At 38.1% G+C, this 22,253-nt stretch overlaps 1 protein-coding gene across 1 annotated transcript in view; it reads right to left on the bottom strand.

Annotated features, from left to right (window-relative positions):
* Ptp36E (protein tyrosine phosphatase 36E) overlaps positions 1-22,253 on the bottom strand; it is a 235,318-nt gene that overhangs the window by 27,750 nt on the left and 185,315 nt on the right. The window lies entirely within an intron of this gene.

The following is a 22,253-nucleotide window of genomic DNA, read 5'->3' as shown; positions in this document are numbered from 1 at the left end:
GTCAGCATCCTGGAAGTTGCTTTATGGATACTGGAATAATGGTGAATGAGAATGTTATTTGAATCTGGCAGAGGAGGAGGAGACTAAAAGATGAGTTAGGCAGGAATGGCCAATGCTATTGTCTCTTCTTGCCTATTATGTCTAAAACAACTTGATACTCATAGTTATGGTTCATATATTACCTGTAGAAGTTTGTTGAGACCAGTTATCATTGAATGCTGCTTTTATACAATTTTTGTAATCTGTGAAGGCCACTTGAAAATTATAGAAGAACGACTGTCAGGGAAACTGTGACTGCCTGCACACTTTCAAGTGATGTAAGCTAGATCAGATCTCTTTCAAAATAGGATGAAAAATAGAAAATAAGTAATAAGTTAGTACAAAAGTTAAGTCCGAAAAGCAAAAACTGCACTTAAGGAGTGTGTGTGTACACACACACAAGATTTTTATATAGTGCAATCGCATATGTTGCCCAGTGTTCATTTGATTATTCTAAGGCTAAGAATAGCAAAAGGATCTTTTCTTACATAAATTATCCCCAATCTGAAAAAATGGGCAGATTTCATTCTTATACGTGAAAGCTCATGCTGACAATTTTCCTTGGAAGGATCTCTAGCCTTTCTTATATTTGTATCTCTGAGAAGAAAGTAATCAATGCAATAAATGCCATGACAAATAAAGAGTGTATGGGTGTGGTGTCTATCTTATTTCTGCTTTGTCACTGAAAGCAGCTAGCTTCCTCATTAGTGCTGCAATCTTTAACTAAATCATCCACCACTCTGGTCTAGATACAAAATTATTCCACTCCCCAAGTGGCTTCTGAAACAATATCTGAATTCAGATCTATTGCCATTTCATCTCCATTTCTAAAATGAATTGAAGAATACCTGTATGAGAAAGTTGCAGCTCATAACCTCTATGATAGAGGATATCAACACCGACAAAGAAAATCCTCAGGCTTTGAATACTGAACAAACGATACATACTATCTTTCTTGATCTCACAGCAGGTTTTGATGCAGTACAAACTCTACTTCTGATCCAACTTTTTAACAGCTCCTATGGGATACATGAAATGTTCTTGAATAAGCATTTGTCACTAAGAAGCATTCGAAATTCTCCAAGGAAGGATCCTGTTAGCTCTACTTTTCACAGCAGGTTTCATTACGTTCCATCCCCCCCTCTGGCTCATATGTAGATGGACATCTTTTATGCCTTCCTTATATCCAGCAACTTCTCAGCCTGGCTGAGCAATTCTAAATTTAATCAACAACTAGAATATTTCACTATGTACTGCAAATTGGTCATGCACATATTCGAATGATGCAAGTATAACCAAAATAATTGATTATGTTCATCGCTACTGCAAATTCTTTGGCATCACAATCACCTCTCTCTCTCTCTCTCTCTATCGGTCATGAAACTCCTGCTTCTAGACCTATATTGATGGAAATTTCATTCAAAAATCTAAAAAATGGTTTCCCCCAGAATATATAAGAAGACCATTATAATAAAGTATATTAACGTCTGTCTGGTATCTGTTCTCTACCATGCCTCTGCGATTTTGTTTAAAGCCCTTATATCTTCCTTCAAGAAAATTTGAATTCTGAATCAGAATTGTAACTTGAAAATGTTTATTAACTGAATTAGCAGAGGCATATAATGCAAGAAAGCAAGCTTATATAGCATCTGTCAAAAAAAAAAAAAAAAATCCCTTCCCATTTCATCCATCTGTTCACTCAAAATGTTTGTCTAGTTCAACCTTAAATTTCTTTAAGCTATCAACTTCCACAACAACAGATGGAAGTCTGTTCCGGCAATCAACTATCCGCTGGCTAAAGACAAACTTCCACACATCTACTCTACAACTGTCTTTCCTCAATTTGAATCTGAGCAAGCGGAAGTATTGCATCAGCATTGGACCTGCTTAAACCATTCAAGGCCTTATATACCTCAATCAGATCACCTCACAGGAGCCGCCACTTGCAGAACTTTAGCCTCTCTTGGTAAGAGCACCCCTTTATTCCTCTCACCAATCTTGTTGCCCTTCCCTGTACTTGTTCTAGCAACTCTACATCCTTCCTAAAATGAGGCCTCCAGACCTGTATGCAGTACTCAAGGTGTAGCTTGACCATTGCCTTATACAAGGGCATAATCATCACCTTGTCTCTGCTGACAAAACTCCATGACCTGCTCTCGCAGCCCATCTGCACTGCTCAGAGAACTTCATATCTGACTGCACAATTAACTCCAGGTCTTTTTCATTGTCCATCTCTCTGATTGTAGTACCACTTGTTGGTACATTTCTCTTGGGTTACTTCTACCCATATGCAGTACTTTGCATTTGTCAATGCTGAACTTTAGTTGCCACTTCTCAGGCCATCTGCCTAACTTTTATAGATCCTGTTGCATTAACATATTGTCTTTATTGTTATTAACAATCCTGCCAACCTCTGTATCATCTGAAAACTTGGACATTAAGCCTGATATACCTTCATTGATATCATTAATAAATACACAAAAAAAAATGGGCCCAGCACCGAACCCTGTGGGACTCCACTAATAATATTAGTCCAAATAGTGCAGTGTCCCTTTATTACCACTCTCTGCTGTCTCCCACTGAACTATCCCTTTATCCATTGCAGCAACTTGCCCTTAATGCCATATGGCTCCAATTTGTACAGCAGTCTTCCATGTGCAACAGTATCAAATGTTTTCCTGAAATCCAAGTAAAGGAAGAAATTATTTTTTGCATCCAGTTCCTTTGTGATTGCATTGTAGTATTCAATCAAATTGGTCAGACAAGACTTCCCCTTATCAAACCCATGACTCCATTATTTTCCCTGGAACAGAAGTTAAACTAACAGGTCTATAATTTTTTTGTGTCACCCTTTGCTGGAAGCCTTGTGAATTAACTTAATATGAGGGATTGAGGAAACTTATCAGAAATTGTTGGCAAAAGAAATCTATTTAGTAGAAACAGGTTACACCGGAACAAAGCCAACGCATGAATTCTTGCCAATATCACTGAGGATCCTTAAGGGATCAGAGACCTGGGTAATATAGATACATGAGAGGCTCACAACTGGTGAGTATGGCACACCCAGGGTCCTGAGCTGGATATCATCATTCTTCTCTTTCTTGGTGATTCCTTTTTACTTCTCTCTCTCTCTCTCAGGGTAATTCAGAATTTTTTTTTTTTTTTTTTGGCTGGTGCAGCATAAGCCTCAAGCTAATAATAATATGGGTCAATGAAGTGCTTGCACACATCTGAAGAGTCATGGTTTGTTACTACAACAGCCGATACTGGCAAGATGTTTTAAGGGTAGAGACATTCAAATGAGTGAGAAGCTAATGTGGAGAAACAAGTTTTATGTCAGGTTCCAGTGGCAATCAATGCAAAGCGAATCCATTGCTTCCTTTTTGATTTTCTTCCTTTGCCCTTAGAGTTTTTCAAAATAAATTCTAGGCTTTGTTGTTCTTTCCCCCTCTCCTCTTCTGGCATTATTGCTCTCTGCATTCCACCACATTTTTTTTTTGGACAAGTGCTCTGGAACAGTGCTTCCCAGCCGACCGGGCTAGCCAGGTGGGTAAAGTGCCTGCCTGGCAACCCAAAGGTCGCGGGTTCGATTCCCGCCTCGGGCTTGGATCAAAGTACTGCAAAAACCTTGGGAGGTGCATTATGGCCACAGAATGCCTATGCACCAACAACTACCAAAAAAAAAAAAAAAAAAAAACAGTGCTTCCCAGTCTTTTTTCAGATATGATTCAGTTTTATATTTGAGGTGGAAGCCATAAACCACAAAAAAAAAAAAAACTTAAAAACTATAGGTGAAATATCTCTTAATTATTTTTTAAATATAATTAAAACCACATTTAACTACCTAATGTATATGTAGTATACATTAGGTAGTTAAAGGCAGCATACCTATACTTCTCATCCTGTTAATGTAATTGATGCCTACAAAAATGTCAAAACCATAGGGTGAGAAACACTGTTCTAGAAAATGATTTTGTTATAGCAATTTCAACCACATTTATTATTTTCTGTATGGGCTATTGAAAGAGACTGGATAAGAGTTTCATTGAGCAATACATGGTTTTGATGCTGACTGTAGTTGGTATCCTTAAATCTCCATGTGATTCTGATTTCTGTTCGATGTTAATGCTGTACCTAGTGATCACCATTACATGGGGTATCCAGTAGTGTACAATGGCTATAGTCACTGTCCTCCCCACACCAGGTTGAAGAGGCTCTAATTTGAATCCCTTCACTGATGCAAGACATTTTTATGGGCTTTTTTCACTCCCTAGTTAAGTTAGTCATATTTTTCAGTATATGGGCAGTTTAGTTAGGTTGGAGCACCAAGCAAAGACATCAATTTTTTTTTTTTTTTTTTTTTTTCTAGGTGTTTCGGTTAAATCTAGTGGATCAAGGGTTTTAGAATTAGTGTTCACTTCTTTTGGAATGAGGAATTTTTCTCCCATGTTTCCAATCACTTATCAAATGGAAGTAGTTCCACTTAGTGACCAAGAAGATTAGGAAATGAAAGATGCCATTCCTTTCTGGGTTTCATTTGAAGACATATTAAAGTAGCACAAAATAACATCTTGATCAATTTGATATAAATTATAAAGAATAACAAAATATTTACAAGGATGAAACCTTGTAAAAACAAGCATTGACTGATAAAATTTTTAAATAACTTTGGATTAAAAAATAATAAAAATAAAACATGAGTCTAATTTTAGTTGAATTATTAAAAATATTAAGTTCCAAAAAATGGTTCATTTCATTACTTTTTAATTAATGAAATTTTTACATTTTTAAAAATAGTATTTTATAAAGAGGATTGAATTTACTGTAATTAGTTTCTTTTATTAAAAAAGGGGGGGGGTAGATAAGATTTGCAAAAGCTTAAAAACTTCTGTATAAAGTCGTACAAATTTGGTGGAGGTGAGAGAGATCCTGCTTGCCATTGTCCAGTTGATGATTCAGACTGAACTTTGCAATTTATATGTGGGGCCATATGGGCTCTCACCCATTGCAAATTGTAAGTATTACTTAAACCACAATTTACATGTGCTGTCCATATGGTCTTTTGCCACTGTTTAAAGTTTTCTTACCTGACACATCTCTTCAAATCATCATACGTGGCAGTAGCCTGGTTTTCCAGAGAGCAAGCTTTCAAAGGAAAACAAGATCATTACAAAGATGTTTTCTGCTAGCTTTAAACAATATCCACTGCCACTTTTCAGGTAATTCTGGCTTCATTCCTCTGGACCTCCATCTAATTTACAGAGGTCTGTGTTTCCATATCAGAAATAAAACGCCAAACAAATTTAATGGTATCACCATAAATACTTCGGAGAAGTCATGTTGTTTACTGCTTTTGGTTTTCAGATGGATAGACAGCACAAAGGAACTGGTAACTATGCAATTATTTCTAAATAAGTCTATAGGAAAGTGGTTCACCCAGAGTCTTTTCATAAAATTATATCAATACTGGAAACATGGGTCACCCGACTTAAATTTTTTTGTCTCGCTGACTGGCACTGCTACTTTTGTGAATCTCTAGATGTATTGGAAGCATCTGCTATATTTACTGCCCATGTTCCAGCATTTTTAAGAATATGCCAATGTTTTATTTACTCCTCAAAAGTCACCCCTGAGTCAGTTCTCTAATGACTAAGGACAATTTTCGTTATAATTTTGTAGACAAAAACATGATTAGCGGTTCTCCAGGGGTAGTAACAATCACATAGCATTGTTATAAGTCTTCAGTGATTTTTTAACTGTAAATGAGCTGCTAATAATGTTATGCAATTATAGTTTCACTGTCTTTGGGCACTCCCCTTATTTAATTTACATCTCTATCTTCATCCTTTCCATTATTATTATTATTATTTTTTTAATACTGGCTTCACTTTTGGAGCATGATCTATGTGGCCCTATTTCAGAATGGCATTTTACTTTTTTTTTTTATCAGTTCCACATTCAAACCTAACGCTACACTAATTTCTTGCCATTTTACAGTTCTGTAATCATCACAGAGTACATTTACTATGGTAGAGTCGAGCTAGTGTTCAGGAGCCACCATACCTAAGAGAACACATATCCATGATCTTTCTCTAAATACACTGGTCCTCGATGTGTTTTGTTTCTTTCTGTCAGTTGTTTTAGAGCATTTTGCTTGATCAGCAGATTGTCAAGTTGGACATTCTAGAGAAAGCTGGATTTTGGAGGAATTTTCAATCAGGTTGGAGTATGGTTTGCCATGCTAATGATGCCGAAATCAGTTTTTTTTTTTTTTTTAATTGTTTTTCACAAAATAGATGTATTAGTAGTACAGTAACATTTCTTTGTATTCATATGTGCCATTGAATTATTGAAACGTAGGTAGACGTTCCAATAGATTCTGGAAATTAGTTTCTATGATGATTATTATCACTTACTGATACATAAGTACTTTTGTACAAAATTATCCAGGAATGCGGTATACTTTACATTAATCAGCGCTTAATAAAAACAACATCCTTACACATATATAGCATACTGGCAGAGCCGTGCCAAGGGCGAGGCTCCTGCCTCAGGTTAAAACCTGAAAGGGGCGGCAAAAGAAAGATTAAATAATTGGCAACGATTTTTTTTTGTTCATTCCAATCCGTTTATTTTGTTCATTCCAATCCGTTTATCATCTTGCTTCTGCAAGACGAAAATCTTTGTTGTGTCACTGTACAGATACCAGGCTCTGCGCACCAGTGCTATTATGTTTTTTTTTAATATAATTTAGGGGAAGGTGCAATTTTTCATTCTTGCCTCAGGTACTAAAATGGCTCTGCTAAAAGCTATAATTTAATTATTTTATGAAAATTTTCCTATAATAATGATCACGTGAATCATAAGCTGTTAAACTTTCCATATGCCTATGGAGTCCTGAAATTATTTCTTATAATCAGCCCCTTACTTTTTTTTGGTTATTATACCACTCTCAATACACTCATACATGAAAATCACTTCGGTGAGTAGGCACGTAATTTCTTTCAAAAGCTTACTCATTAAATTTGGTTTGGAGCCAGAGTGTGTGTTGGCGATCATCAAAAGGGACCAGTCTGCCCTAAGTACAGTGTAGGTTTCACTAGCAACAAGATTCCTATTCTGGTCAATCTTTAAAGTCTAAAAATTTCTAGTGTGTATTGGTAGGAGAGTATCCTCTCTACACATAGAATGGATGTGAATAACTACAAGGTTCTCAATTTGAAAGGCATCTAAAGTACCAACCAAAAGTTGAGCAAGGGTAAGATATGCTGACAATCAGTTACATCCAAGGTATTTGAGTTTGGATACAACAGACACTTGAGATTGTAATGTGGTTCCTTGAAATGCTAATCGGCCACCAAAGTAACCTGGCATTCTCAGTCCAAAAAAGTCAAATCTTAATGTTTTTGTTACAATGGATTCAACCCCCTCATAACCTTCGTTTTATAGTTTTTTTTTGGGTGGGGGGGAGTAACTTATATTTAACATTTTAGTTTCTTTCTTAATGAATTCTATAACCCATGTAGGATAATATAGGACTAGGAGTGCTCGGGGATTTTTTAAAACTTTTTTTGGCTACAGAATTCTTTTGCAGGACACTACTAATGTGTGTATTGTTTTTAATAAAAAGAAATCACAAAAAAATTATTGGAATATTTGTAGAACTGTGGAGTAAATGCCAAGGGTGGTTTTTTTTTTTTTTTTTGCTGATGCTGTATACAGTGGCGTAGCTACCATGTAGGCAGACAAGGCAATTGCCTCCGGGCCCTTTAGGGGCACGACGTCTTTGGTTGTCTCCTGTTTTTGCAATTTTCATTAATTAAGTAGGGGCCCAAACATGTTCTTTGTCTCCAGGCCTGAAAAAGGGTAGCTACGCTACTGGCTGCATAAGCTTTCTTTCTTGCATCATGTGCAAGGGTAAGATATGTTCTCTACTAATGTTCTGTGGAGTTCTTTAGAAACCATTTTTCTATACAGACAGTTCTGAGTTGTGGATAATCCAATGATATTAATTGATACTGCATCTCAAAAACCCCAATATCCCCTACTCTTTTTTTACGTTATTTTCTCATCTTTCTTGTTAATAGACACACATAACATAACAAAGGTCATGAAACCAGAGCTCTCTATACCTGAACCTATCCAATTTCCTCATTCGACCACTAATATTTGAGGTCCTGAATGGTTTGGAAATGTAGTAGATTCCAAAGTGGTTGATATGCCCTTCATATTATCAACAAATATCATTTAAAATAATTTCATCATCCACATGCAAACAGGCTAGAAATTCCATTCAAAAATACATGACATTGTGAGAGAAACACAATATCTACAAGTTTTGAGTAAAACAAAGAATAATTAGCAAAATTAGTCCCTATATTGGTTACATATTCTTTGGTGTCTGCAAAAATACTTTTTAAGTGCCAAAGATTATAAGAACAGTTTTTAGACAAATTCATCAGCATTATCGTCAAGCACTTCAATGCAGGATGATGCAAGAAGTACCAATACAAGGAGGAAAAGAAAGGATGATGAAAGTTTTATTGAATATTGTTTTACGTGGACAAGTAATGATAATGAATCTAGTGGGTTGTGTGGAGTAACGGTAGTTTGCATCCAGCAAAGTTAAAACCTCATCTAGAAACCAAAACACTCCCAATTAAAAAATCAAACCTGAAAGTGTTTGCTATTAAACGCAAGGAAAGCTACATTTCGTTTGTTTGTCCATCAGAACAAAGGTGCTCTTATTGTTTCATATCATTTAGTTACCGTATTGCAAGAGCAGGTGAAGCTCATAGAATTGCAGAAGATTTGATAAAGCCGTGCACGATTGATGAGAAATTTCTTAAAAACATTATCTCTGTGCCCCTTTCTGACAACTCAGTTTCTTGAAGAATTAAGGATGTATCAGCAAATTGCTTAACAGAGTTAACAAGGCAAGTAAAGGTGAGTCCAACTTTTTTGCTTCAGATGGATGAATCAACAGATGTTGCTTGTTTGTTCGCTATATTCACGAAGCTAGTTTTGAAGAAGACATGCTAATTTGAAAACCTTTGCCTACTCAAACAATAGATGGAGAAATATTTAAACTGGTCAGTTTATTTATGGAAGAACATGAGACCCAATGGCAGCTTTGATCAAGTATTTGCACTGATGGGGCTGTAGCTAAAATTGGAAAAATTTCAGGCACAGTGGCACGCATAAAAAAAAAAACAAACCAGAAATTGAGAATATCCAATGCTGTCTTCATCGTCATGCACTTTCAATGAAACGAATACCAGAAGACTTAAAAGAGGTGATGTCATAAAAACAGTTAATTTTATAAAATCAAGACCACACAATGCGAGGATCTCCAATTTAATCTGTGAGGATATGGGAAGTTAGCATAAAATTTGCTGCTTCATACTGAAAAGTGCTTGCTCGGTTTTACAAACTGCATGAAGAGATAGGTTTTTTAAATCCGAATGCCATTTTGAACTTGCATACAGAAAATGGCTTACCTTTCAGATATGTGCCTATCTGAATTTAGCATACCAGGGTAACGTACTTCAAAGCTCGGAGTAAAATAGAAATGCTTCAATGTAAGCTAAAATGTATACTTAGGGAAGAACTTGATTGGTTCGAAAATCTCAGTGGTTTTTTTTTTTACTTATGAATGAAATTTCCTTAAGTGAAGATGCAAAAGTTTTAGTCTTGTAGCACATATCTGATTTGTGTACAACCAGGGGTGGTTCATTGGTAGGCACTGCAGCAACCCCAGATTTTTAAATCTAAATATACAGTCAATGGAGTTATATGAAATTTTGTGAAGAACAATGCAACACAATGAAGATTTTTATTAACAGGTCCTGCATATAGTATACTCATCCTCTATTTTCAATAATAAACAAACACGAAATTGTTTTCAACTTTGAAGTTTAACCATAGGTGGAACTACACAGTGGTTGAGTCAATACACATTTTTTACAGGTGATAAAACGAGTCAAAGGAACTGCACAATGAGCAGTGCATGAAACAGTTATTGATCTATTTTAAACAAATAAAAACTGAAAAATGGATTTTATTTTTAAATAAAATTTCGAGATTACACAAGTCTGTTAATGGTAAGTGTCCAGTTAATATTTTGTAGTATTTTTAACTTGCTTATTATTATTACCATCTATGTCTACGCATCATATAACCAAGGCAATTTAATGTAACTTTAAGAAGCAACACCCCCCACACATCACAGTCATAAACTGCCACTGTGTACAACTACTGAGGAGTACATCCCTCCTCGTTTAGAAAAATTACTGTAGATTCAAAATCCCTTTGTTGACTCTGCAAATACCAACAATTTGCGTTTGAAAGAACAGCTTATAGAAATTTCAACTGATTACGCCCTAAAAACAAAATTTCAGCAGGAAGATTTTACACAACTTTAGATTCAAATGGCCATGGAATACTCTGAAATAAGCTTTGTAAATTGATGCATTTTCCAACAACATTTCACAGTATACAGCTACAAAGACCAAATTTAGAAGCAGGCTAAATGATGATTTGTGCTTGTAAGTAACATCCATAACTCCAAATATTGAATTACTTTGTGAACAGAAGCAAGCCCACCTGAGCCACTAATAAATAAATAAGTACACTGTACTTTTACTGATATAATTTTGCAAGCAGAAGTAAAATTTTTCTTTAAATATTGATATTTTTATTCTAAAAGCTTGAAGTAAACAAATATTGTGCGGAATTCAGATTTGTCAGTGGCAACGGTGAACACAATAAAGGAGAAAGACAGAATATGAGAAGTGGTGAAGGGATCAGCACCAATGAAGTCAATTATAATAACCATGGCTACGAAATTCATATCAATTTTTACAGTACAATAACATGCGCGTTTTCTTCCTTTTATGTTTTCTTTTCTTATGTGCCACTCTGGTTACTTCAACCTCTGTCCGCAGATAATTTTTTTATTGAACTAATTAAAAATATATAACTATTTTTCTTCATTCTTCTGAGGATATTATGTGGTTTTTGTAATTTTAGCATATCAGGGCTATAGTAGCAATATTTTGTTAGTCATTCCCAAGTCACGTAAGGAGACCTGAAATGTATCTTACGTATGTTGGGGGCTTACTGTATTTTTGGATTAACCGGGAAGTTGATTATCGGGGAATTCGTTTTTACCATCTATCCCGGAAAATCGAAAGTCTACTGTACTGTATTTCTAAAACACGTTTCACTCCCTTGTTGCTTATAAAGGCAAAATTATAATCATAGGGAAAAGCAAAAAAAAATGTATTCGTGCACACGACATTCAAAGGAAAAATGTTCCAAAAGCAATGCGTTTTTCAATTTTGAGCTTAAATGAATATAGTTTTAATTCAAAAACAGATCGTGTTTATCTTTAATCAAATCAAAAAATAACCACAAGGATAGAGAAAGCAGCATTTTAGTAAGATTAATATTTGTTTATCGGCAAATGTTGATTCCAGAGCTAGAATTATCTCTACTCAAAAACCTGCTAAAAAACAGCTGTTTACGATTCACCTCAATACTGCTAAGTAAAAAAAAAAAAAATCGCTATTTTACTTGTAAATTCATTATTGGATGTTTGTTTAGTCTGTGATTCATATAGCCGGCCTATTTAAACATCTCCTTATTGTTTGTTTTAAACATCCAGAGGCGGACTAAGCGGCCACGTAGGGCCCGGAATACTAAGGGGTCCGAGGTCTTAAAATTTCTTTTCGTTAGGATTCGAGGAAAATTGTTTTTTTGTATACAATCAACCCTCCTATAACGCGGTATTATTTAAGCTTTTGAAGGGAATTTATTTCAGTTTTGGCGGGATTCTAACTTTTAACTGGACATCAGGGGATGAAACTGGTATAGCATAAATAGGCCCAAATTAAGTAAATATATATATTTTTTAATTACACAAAAAAATCGATCCCTCCCAAAATAATAATTTGATTTAGATTTTAAATATGATTTATGATATGCGGAAAGAGGGTACATATAAAATAAAAATTTGAGGTTTGTAATTTTTTTTTTTAGTTTAAAAGCAAATTGCCCTGACAGGCCGCTATTTTTCATAATGAGATTTTTTTGTAAGAAAAACGATCATAATTCGGAAAAGGGGCCCCCATTTGGCTTGATCCGCCTCTGTAAACATCCCCTTATTGTTTGTTGTTATTTGGTTTTTAGGAGCATTAGCAACTAAGGCCATATTGCTCCGGGGATATGCTGTGGTTATTCTCTGACCTTTCCGCATCAGTATTTGGAGGTCACGGGCTCGAACCCCAGTCTAATCAAGAAGGGCGTATTACGCACTGCTGCTCCTACCCACCTGGCTACGGAGGGTCCTCTCCTTACTGTATGAATACAACAGCAGTGATTTTCGTTAAACAAAGTGTAACTTTCCATTCCGAAAAGGGCAGCTTTGCTTTTAAGTGATAGTTTGAAAAAAAGATATTTTTCTGTTGTTTATTTGAAGGTTTAAGCTTGTTTTTCAGAGGAAAAAAAATACTAAAAAATCAGATTCACAAGCCCATTATGCACAGTTTTTTTTTTTTTTTTTTTTCTATTTTCTTACCTCTACTCAAAACACATGACAACACGTGATTTAAAACAGTTTGAAGATTTTGGGTGTCTTTTTTGACCTTCTTGGACGTATTCAGTTCCACTCCGAAAACTGTCATCAACGTTCGAGCTGCCCGAGGTCCGTAAGGAATTCTTTCCTCATGATTGACACTTTAGACTATGAAGGAGCATTGCCCAATCAAAAATATATTAAGTCGGAATTCATGACGAAAGAAACCCGGACGAAATTCGAGTTCCGGTACCAAGAGAAGTCACACGACAGTCACGAGCCACCACAGGTTTCTAAAGTTCTATGTAAACGAAAAGATTGCATGACTAAACAGTGAGTGAAAAAAGTTATCGACAATGCCCAAATTTGTTTGTAGTTCTTCACCGTCGATTTGGGTTAACTGCACTTTGAGGCGCAAATAAGTTTTTCCTAGGTCTTGATATACTTCCAATATTCCCGGGATGGAAAACTCAATTGGCCCTGCTATGTCCACTGAGGCTAAAGGCAGGAAGAACGCTCAATGCACAGATTAGTAGCTGACTGGGCAAACAGTTCGAGTTTAGACACGAGTTCCGTTATTAAATATCCTGATATTTTCGACATCTGCCTCCATTCTGACTGTTTGGCTTATCCCACTTCAGATGCTCGATTTATAAATGATCGTTTTACAGGCACTCCAGAAATAACATTATCGAACATATTACAGCCAGCGTTTGGCGACCAATGGATTTAGCTGCAGGTTTTAGAAGAGGAGAAAGAAACATGAAAGCTGAACAGAATATACTGCCTAGTCCTTGGCCTCTCTAGATCAGGGCTCCTGATCTAGTCTTCCCGCCTGCATAGTGTAGTAATCGACGTCAGCATTCATTGGGGTTTTCCCTCAGAACAGAAACATGTGGCCACTGTCTGTTTGAATAAATATGGAATGAAGATTGAAAGCAGCACAGGGTAATAATCCAAATGCAAGAATTTGCCTCTGTTTCCAAATGGCGCTACTACCTTATCTTCGATCACGCTACTATAAATGAAGTAAGAGTTGACACCTCTATTTATATTGCTCAGAAATCTCGCTATCACTGAGCAGTTCACCTAGTCATGTCTCAGGGAAATGAAGACGCACCACTTTCGAAAGAAACAAATCGATGGGTGTTTACACCCCTTAATTTTGGGAGCAATTTCTGTCATAGTTTGCAGGATTTCTGAGACACTACTGTAATTACTGTGAGGAATTTTATACTTGCGAATATCATTGCTCTTATCATTGCTGTGAGGTGACACAATTTTATCTTTATGGATCCATTTTCGAACATGCATATGTTAACCTCCCCCCCCCTTTCTTCAGGGTATGTCTATGTTGTCTATCCTAACTGTTATGCAATCAGTTAGGACAATAATCTGAGCCCTCGGAAATCAAGGGTTTTAAGGGCCCGGATCTCTGCAGCAGCACATCGCGTTGTGTTATTAATGGAAAGATTTCTTAGCATCTTTCCATCCCCCAAAAATCCATTTTCTTTATTTGTTTACTCTGGCGTGGTTTAATATGCTAACAGAGAGAATGCGACATACAAATAACACTTAAAAAGGTCTTGAATACAATCTGTTTTCACATAATAATAGTACGAGCTATGCCAACAATAAGACCAGAGGCGGATTTAACGGCGGGCGCGCGCCCTGAAGCCCGACTTCTGAAGGGCCCACGCAAAACCCCAACAAATTAGTTGAACATATTAGTTCAACACTTTGTGATTATTATTAATTATATTATATTCAAATTTTATTGGAAATAAAACATTAATAGTACATAATATTTTTTATTTATTTAAAAAATGGTTAACATGTACTTTTATTTTCTCTCTCTCTCTGTTTTTTTAAGGGGCCCAATATTTTCTTCTGCGCCCGAGGTCTCAACCGACCTTAATCCGCTCCTGAATAAGACATAGTTAGTTACAAAATTCAATGGTTCCCCGATTTCAGGCGATTGTACATTTTATCTTTCTAAACAAATCCTGTCCCTTACTTCTAACATCCTCTAAACAATACTATAACGTGAACTATGATACACCTTATTGAATTAGTACTTATTTCCACATATAAAAGAGAATAAGAAAGGAAGCATGGAGTTTAAAATAAATTTGGCTGTTTCACACATTTTCATACACACGTAAGAACGGTCTGCTTACCAGGTTAAGTTGGTTTGCTCTGGGGTCTGTTACAAGGCTTCCTTCTATAGTGAAGTGGACTGTGTAAAGTGTATTCGTGTCAAACGGCACCAGGGGTTTTCCCCCATCTCCGCGTAGTATACATTGTCATGGGAAACAGAACACTGTTGAGGCCAGAGATTTAAAAGTGTGTGGATATTGTACATGTGTACTGTCGTGTACCCTTGTTCATCTGGTCATTTAGCTGCTGGACCCCTACTGAGGCCCAACGTTGCCCACACTTGGCCCCGTGGAGGCAGACCAGGTACACCAGTTTTACAATTATTTACTCTGGCAGGCCCTGCCACCTAAGTTCCTAAGATTTCAGTGGCTAGGACCTATGTAAAAAAAAAAAAAAAAAAAAAAGGGGTAGACGCTAGAGGTTTAGGTAAGGCCGAGATAGGTTTTAAATGAAGGTTAGGTTAATTTTTTACATTGAAATTTAGCAGCATGCAGTGGGACATTCACGGTCGGTAAAGGTAGAGTGGGGGAAGACTGAAGATTGGGGGGAACAGGTAGAAGTATGGGAACGAAAGAGAAGGCGATCCCAGGAGTGTCAGTGGAGCAAGCCCCACCAGGGAGGAAAGGGGGGACAGGGGAGGGGATGAGACAGAGGCCTATCTCTTCCCCTTCCCTGCCTAGGGATGGGGTTTTAAAAGTGAACTGGGCAAAGGTGCCCAGTTCACAACGCCAGGCGGCGTGCTGCAGCAGAGCTGCTGTGGTCATGTGGTCCAGTCATTGCGTCGCACATGGGAGAAAGAGTCCCGTCCAGAGAGAGATCATTGTCTAGTAGGAGTCCGCATATATGGTGTCGGATCGTCTATCATTTGCAATGGATGTTCAATCATAGGAGACAGGGAGAGTGAGGTCCCACCATAACGGCCATAGTCTGGTTCAGTTTGGATGCTCATCTGCAGGGAGCCCTGGGCTAATGGCGTGCATTATTGATTGCAATTTGTGTTCTCCTTCTTGCAAATAAGTCTTGTGCAAATTTGGCGAGCGCACTATATTCATCGAAGCTGTCCAGGAGATGGTGTTCCTGGTCCTGAGCTAAGTAAGTTAGTCTGGTGATTAAGATTCCACGTAGGTCGTCGTACAGTGGACATTGGTGCATCAAATGTTGCCAGCTCTCGCGTTCCCCACATGGACAATGTGGGTCCTCCACAAGCCGAAAGGCTGCAAGTTTTTCATTGAAAGGTCCGTGACCCGTCAGGAGGTAAGTGGAGTGCAGTCCTGGGTGGAGCAAAGGCGGTGATTTAGGATACACTTTGTGTATTTCCGGAAGAAATTTCCTTGTCACTTCTCCTTTGGTGCTGTTTGTCCAGCGGGTTTGCCATTCTTGCTTTAGATGCCCTAATAATCGGGTTTTTTCTGTCTTTCTGTCATTTGTAAGTTCGATGGTGTACCCCATGAATGTGACGGGCATCCCTTTAGATATGTAGTATGACAGGCCACACCTGACAATCTCCAGGTCCAGCGGGAGAACCCCCGCCAGCACCTGGAGCGCATGCGTACTGACAGTGAAGTGGACTGTGGTCTTCTCTGGCAATCACAATTCTATCTCTTCAGCCAGACTGGATGGCGCGGGCAGCTACTGAAGAGGCTTGGGTGAGGAGCCGATGGTGGCTTTGGCAGCATCGATGACTGCAGGGATCCACTAGACGACGGCAAACTGACAGCAACTATGTTGATTGTGGTGAAGATCTTCCGAGGAACATACGAGCGATTTGACCAGAACCAGCAGAGCCTTCGGCGATGCCGACGGAGACACCCCTTTCGGCTCATTTTGGGCCTTTTTTTATATTGTGCTCTCATTGGTGACTGGAAGTCACGAGTTTCCTGCCCAAGACGGTCCAGGAGTGACTCATGCTTCCAAAAGGTCCCCTCTGTCTCTGGTTAACTTATTTGGGCACCTTGGTGTTGGAGACAATAAATCAAAAGAAACGCCCACTTACTTTCTTACACTGGTTTTCCTTCTTGCCAACCTCCCACAATTTCCATTCTGTTACTCCGGTCGTAAAATCTTTTGGGTATCGCGGTTGGCGAAGAGGGCTCGACCTACTGCATTCTTTCATTGTGGATTAATTGATGCAATTCTTAATAACATTCTCTCTGGCTCATCGCATCCCATGTGCGATGATAGATTTTATCTTGCTTTTCATCGGATATGGGGGATAAACTAGTTAGAGCAAGAGATTTTCACGTTCCCTGGCATACAAAATTCGCCTAGCTATGATGGAAATATTCTCTTTATTCTTTCAACTAGCAATAGGTACACGACTCATGCTTGATGTTGTTCCATTACAATATTGATAACTGAGTATTAGTATAGATTGGTTATAATTACAGGGAAAGTAAAAACTCTCAGGCAATCACAATTCTTGACCTTTGAAAGTTCTGTATTTGTCACCACTCACTCTTGGCTCTGGAGTTAGGGATCAGACCTAGAATTTCAGCCGTTCAGAAAAGCGATATGGTGTCATTATTCTCATAAAGCGTGAATCTCACTGAATTCTGTTTCTAGTACCTTAAGCTCTAAATTGGTATTAAAACCACGTATTATCGATAAATTTAGAAGAATTTTCGTACTCTAGTTCCGGGATGAAAGGCCTTTCTGTAAAGTTGCAAACCCAGCCTTCAGAAATATTGTTCCGAGAATTAGGAATCTGGATTTCCGCTAAAGCAACTTCTCATTTGCCATTGAGCGCTATAGGGTCAGGCAAAACAACAGTAAAATTAGACTGTGTGTGTTCTCGGGATGGAAATCCATGCTCGCTTTAGCATTTTGAATGGTCAGAAAAATGGCAGCTGTGCTTTAATCCAACAAAGTGTAAGGTATTACACCTGGGAAACAGTAATCCCAAAAAAACTTATTCACTTGGTGGAGTTCAACTAAACCCAGTCCTGGAGGAAAGGGACTTGGGTGTTACGGTATTAAAAGGTTGGAGGTTGGGAAGACTAAAGAAGATATTTATTTGTTGACATTAGACTTGAACGGCTGTAGACTGTAATTTTCAGGAAATACGTATGAAGGAAGGTTGTTCCAGAAAACGGCAGTTGAATGAATAAACAAGGAAGATGAAAAGTTGGTTCTGTGAATTTGGAGTTGGACAGTAAATGGATGTTGGCTAGTGGTGGCATGTGTTCGGACTGTTTTGAAAGAGAGAGCGGGAATTATAGAAGCTAATTCAGAAGAACAGTGCCCATGGAAGTATCTGTCGAAAAGGCATGCAGCAGAAACAGTATGCCTATGAGACAGCGAGTGGAGAGACTCTGTTAGAGAGGAGGTCATTAATTAACCTAACTACCCTTTTCTGAATGGAATCTAGAAGCCTGAGAGAGGTTTTGGGGGCACCGCCCCAGATGTGGGAAAAATATTCCATGGTAGGGCGGATTTGCAATTTGTACAGAGTGAACAGCTGTTTGGAAGAAAAGTAACGCCGAGTGCGAAAGAGAAAACCAAGTTTTTTAGATGCAAAGGAAGCAATATTTGTAATGTGCTTGTGTCAAGAGAGATTAGAAGTCAGGGTAATCCCCAAAAGAGATATATCATTTTGCTTAAAAATCGGAGTGTCACCAAAAATAAGCATAGGGGCAGAAGAATCCTTTTTGCGAGATATAAGACAAGACAGTTTTAGAAGGATTGGAATTGACTAAGTTGTCTTTGCCCCACTATGCAATTATAGCAAAGAGTATGCAGAAATTTAAGCAGTACATGTACTTATCTTTTGTTCACGCTTAAAACTAAATGATCGCATCTGGCATTTGCAGGAGTCCTTCTTGAAGTAGTAGTACTGAAAAGTAACCAAATACTGCTTCATTAATACACAAAACTAAAAATAATACGGAGTACAGGTACATGCCGCTTGTTTTAGGGAACCACCAAAACCAGTGGTGGAATGAAAATTATTCCAAAGCGAAAAAAACCGTGCTTGGAACCAATCTAGCAAATTCCCAACTACCACCAACCTAATAGTTTTAAAAAAAAAACCCAGAGCTAGAGCAAGACAAATTAGAAAAAAAGCAAAACGTGACTCCTGGATTAACTTTGCCTCGACTATTAACAAAAATACTGAAACTCGGATTACATGGAAAAAAAGATACAAGCTCTCAATTGGAAATTTCTACCTTTGCAGTCTCCAATAAAACAATGGAATGGGCAAGACGTATCCTTTCCTATTGATATTGCAGAATCTATCTATAATATTTCCACCTCCTCCCCTTATGTGACCTCCTTTCAATGCATGAAAACTAATGAAGAACATATTAAATCAAATTTTTCAACTAGTCGTTCAGTTCCGGATAACCAGCCCTTTACTTTCGCTGAGCTGAAAGAATCTGAGAAAATCTCTATGTGAATCTGATCTATGCATATTATTACTCTTTTAGAACCGGATGTTTTCAGAAAATTCATACCCTCCTGCTTGGCGTCATTCCTATATTTTCGCTATACCAAAACCTGCAAAGATCTTTCTCAAATTCAGAATTATAGACCGATATCGTTGACAAGGTGTTTGGGCAAAATATTTGAAAGGATGATGCAAAAGAAGCTCACCCGTATTCTATATTTCCAACACCTACTTTCTGATCACCAATATGGCTTCTGGATTTACTTGTAAAAACTGAATCCAACATTCGTAATGCCTTCGTCAGTAGACAACATCTAGTGATGGTCAACCTGGATATTTATAAAGCATTTGACACCAGATGGCGTTTGTTTGTTTTTTAGGAGCATTAGCAATTAAGGCCATATTGCTCCGGGATATGCGGTAGTCATTCCCTGACCTTTCCGCATCCTCCGTATTTGGTGGTGACGGGCTCGAACCCCGGTCTAATCAAGAAGCGTGTGCTACGCACTGCTGCTTCTTCCCACTGGCTACGGAGGCGCCACCAGATGGCGTTATGCTATTATTAAAGATATGCATCAGTTGGGGATGAGAGGCTACTTCCCTTTAATAATTCAGAACTTTTTAAAATTACACACATTTCAAGTCCGATATAAAAACATGATGTCAGCATTTCACATTCATGAAGAGGGTGTTCCATATTGAGTCCACCCTATTTGCGATTAGGGTCAACAATATATTGGAAGATCGTCCAAAAACGGTTGAAGTACACATGTATTCTGACAATCTCACCATATCCTGCCAATCGCAAAGTATGAATACTATCAAAAGACAGCTACAAATTGCTCTAGCCAGAATTCAATCCTGGACCTTACGCAATGGATACCATCTCGCAGAACAGAAATCCACTACCATTCATATCTGCAAACTTCCGTCACTTCATCCTGATACAGAGCTAAAGATAAAAAAAACGTACCAGTTCCTCTTGCCCACACTGTCCGTTTCCTTGGTCTGATACTAGACAAGAAACCGAACTTTCAAGCACATGTGGCCTATCTTCGAACCATCTGCTTGAAGAAATTGAACATCCTCCGATGTGTGTCATCCATGTCATGGAACGCTGAGTGATATACCCTCATCCATCTTTATAAAGCTCTCAGCAGGTCTCGCTTGGACTACGGCTATCCAGTGTATGACCCTACGAAGAAAAGTACTTTAGAATGTTTAAACACCATCCAGCACAGTGCTCTACGATTCGCTCTAGGGGCTTTCAGAACCTCCCTGGTTCAGAGCCTTTACATCGAAGCCCATGAACCTCGCTTACAGCTTCGCAGAAAAACATTACTTCTGATGTATGCCGCAAAAATCCGCAATCTTTCCTCTCAGCCTTGTTGGAGATGTCTGTATAATACTGAATGGAAGTCATTTTACAACAATAAACTTAATGAAAATCAATCTGCTCCACTTAAATTTAAAGAACTGGCTCAATCATGGAATATAGAAATCGGTAATATATTTCGTGACACGACACCACCAGATCCACCCTGGACAAATAGCTAAGCAATATATGATGACTATTTTCAAGAGTGGGGAGAGGACACCCTGTCTCCTTCCAATATCGTACAGTTACATGCAACCTACTCTCTAATTCAAAGGCATTTGAAATCTATACAGATGGATCAAAAACTGACACCCAAGTAGGTGCTATAGCAATCTTCCCGTCATTCACCACTTCTGTCTCATTACCAGTAGAATGCAGTATCTTCACTGCTGAGCTTGATGCTATAAACTTAGCTCTGGATCACACCACTGAACTTCTAATTCAGTCTGCTTTAATATACACTGACTCGCTCAGTGCTGTCTCCACCATAAACAGTAATACCAACTCCTCTCATCCTGCAATAGAAGAAATGCATTCTAAATTGGCGCCTCCGTAGCCAGGTGGGAAGGAGCAGCAGTGCGTAGCACATGCTTCTTGATTAGACCGGGGTTCGAGCCCGTCACCACCAAATACGGAGGATGCGGAAAGGTCAGGGAATGACCACCGCATATTCCCGGAGCAATATGGCCTTAGTTGCTAATTCTCCTAAAAACCAAACAACAACAAGCATTCTAAATTACTTGCATGAAATCAGTCAAACCAAATTGTGACATTCTGCTGGATTCCGGGTCATTCTGGGAAAGCAGGAAATGAAAAATCAGATCTTGCCGCCAAACAACTAGATACGTCCATTGTAAAGACTTTTCAAGTTCGATATACCAATTTCAAACCAATCATCCGTAAAGCTTGTTACAATAGTTGGTCAATAATCTGGAGAGGTTATCCAGGGAACAAACTTTACTAAATAAAACCAAATCCAAAGCTATGGCTCTTCAAACTTTCGAAGAAGTAATTCTAGAAAGGCTAAGAATTGGGCATACTCGCCTCACATACCTCTATCTATTAATGAATGACAGTGCTCCTCTATGCACATCATGTCATGTGAAACTGACTATTCGTCATTTATTAGTGGACTCGTCTCGCCTTCTCAATATCAGCTCAAAAAGCTTTAAATCATGTGCTAATGCGCGTTCTTCACTAATTCTTGAAAATGATCCCAATAAAACAGAACTGTTTGCCCTTCTTAAATAACATAGGAATATAACAGGCATTACAATAAATATAGTATTTCCTATTAACCATTAGAAAGACACAATATGGCCCTAGCAGCCTATGTGTCATTAAATTTCATCACAACAACATCCTCCACTGTTTTTATTTCAAACCCGCCAAGGGTATAATTTATGTGGGTTGCTATTCCCCAAGTGCAAGACCTTGCATTTAGCAGCATTAAATCATAACTGTCACTTCTTAGACCATCTATGAAGTCTGTTCAAGTCATACTGAAGCAGCACTGTTTGGCACTGATCATTAACGACACAGCCAATTTTTACGTCATCTGCAAATTTTGGCATCACACCTTCTATCCCTTCGAGGATGCTATTTATGAAAATGAGAAACAACAGTGATCCAAGAACAGGTCCTTGAGGAGCCCCACTCCTGACGTAACACCAATCTGAAGAATATCCATTAATCACAACGCTCTGCCTTGC

This window comes from Mastigoproctus giganteus, chromosome 9, assembly GCF_048544385.1.
Source record: "Mastigoproctus giganteus isolate SK-2022 chromosome 9, ASM4854438v1, whole genome shotgun sequence".
NCBI lineage: Eukaryota > Metazoa > Arthropoda > Arachnida > Uropygi > Thelyphonidae > Mastigoproctus > Mastigoproctus giganteus.
Note: the sequence above shows the minus strand (reverse complement) of the source record. Positions and strands in the feature narration are given on the sequence as shown.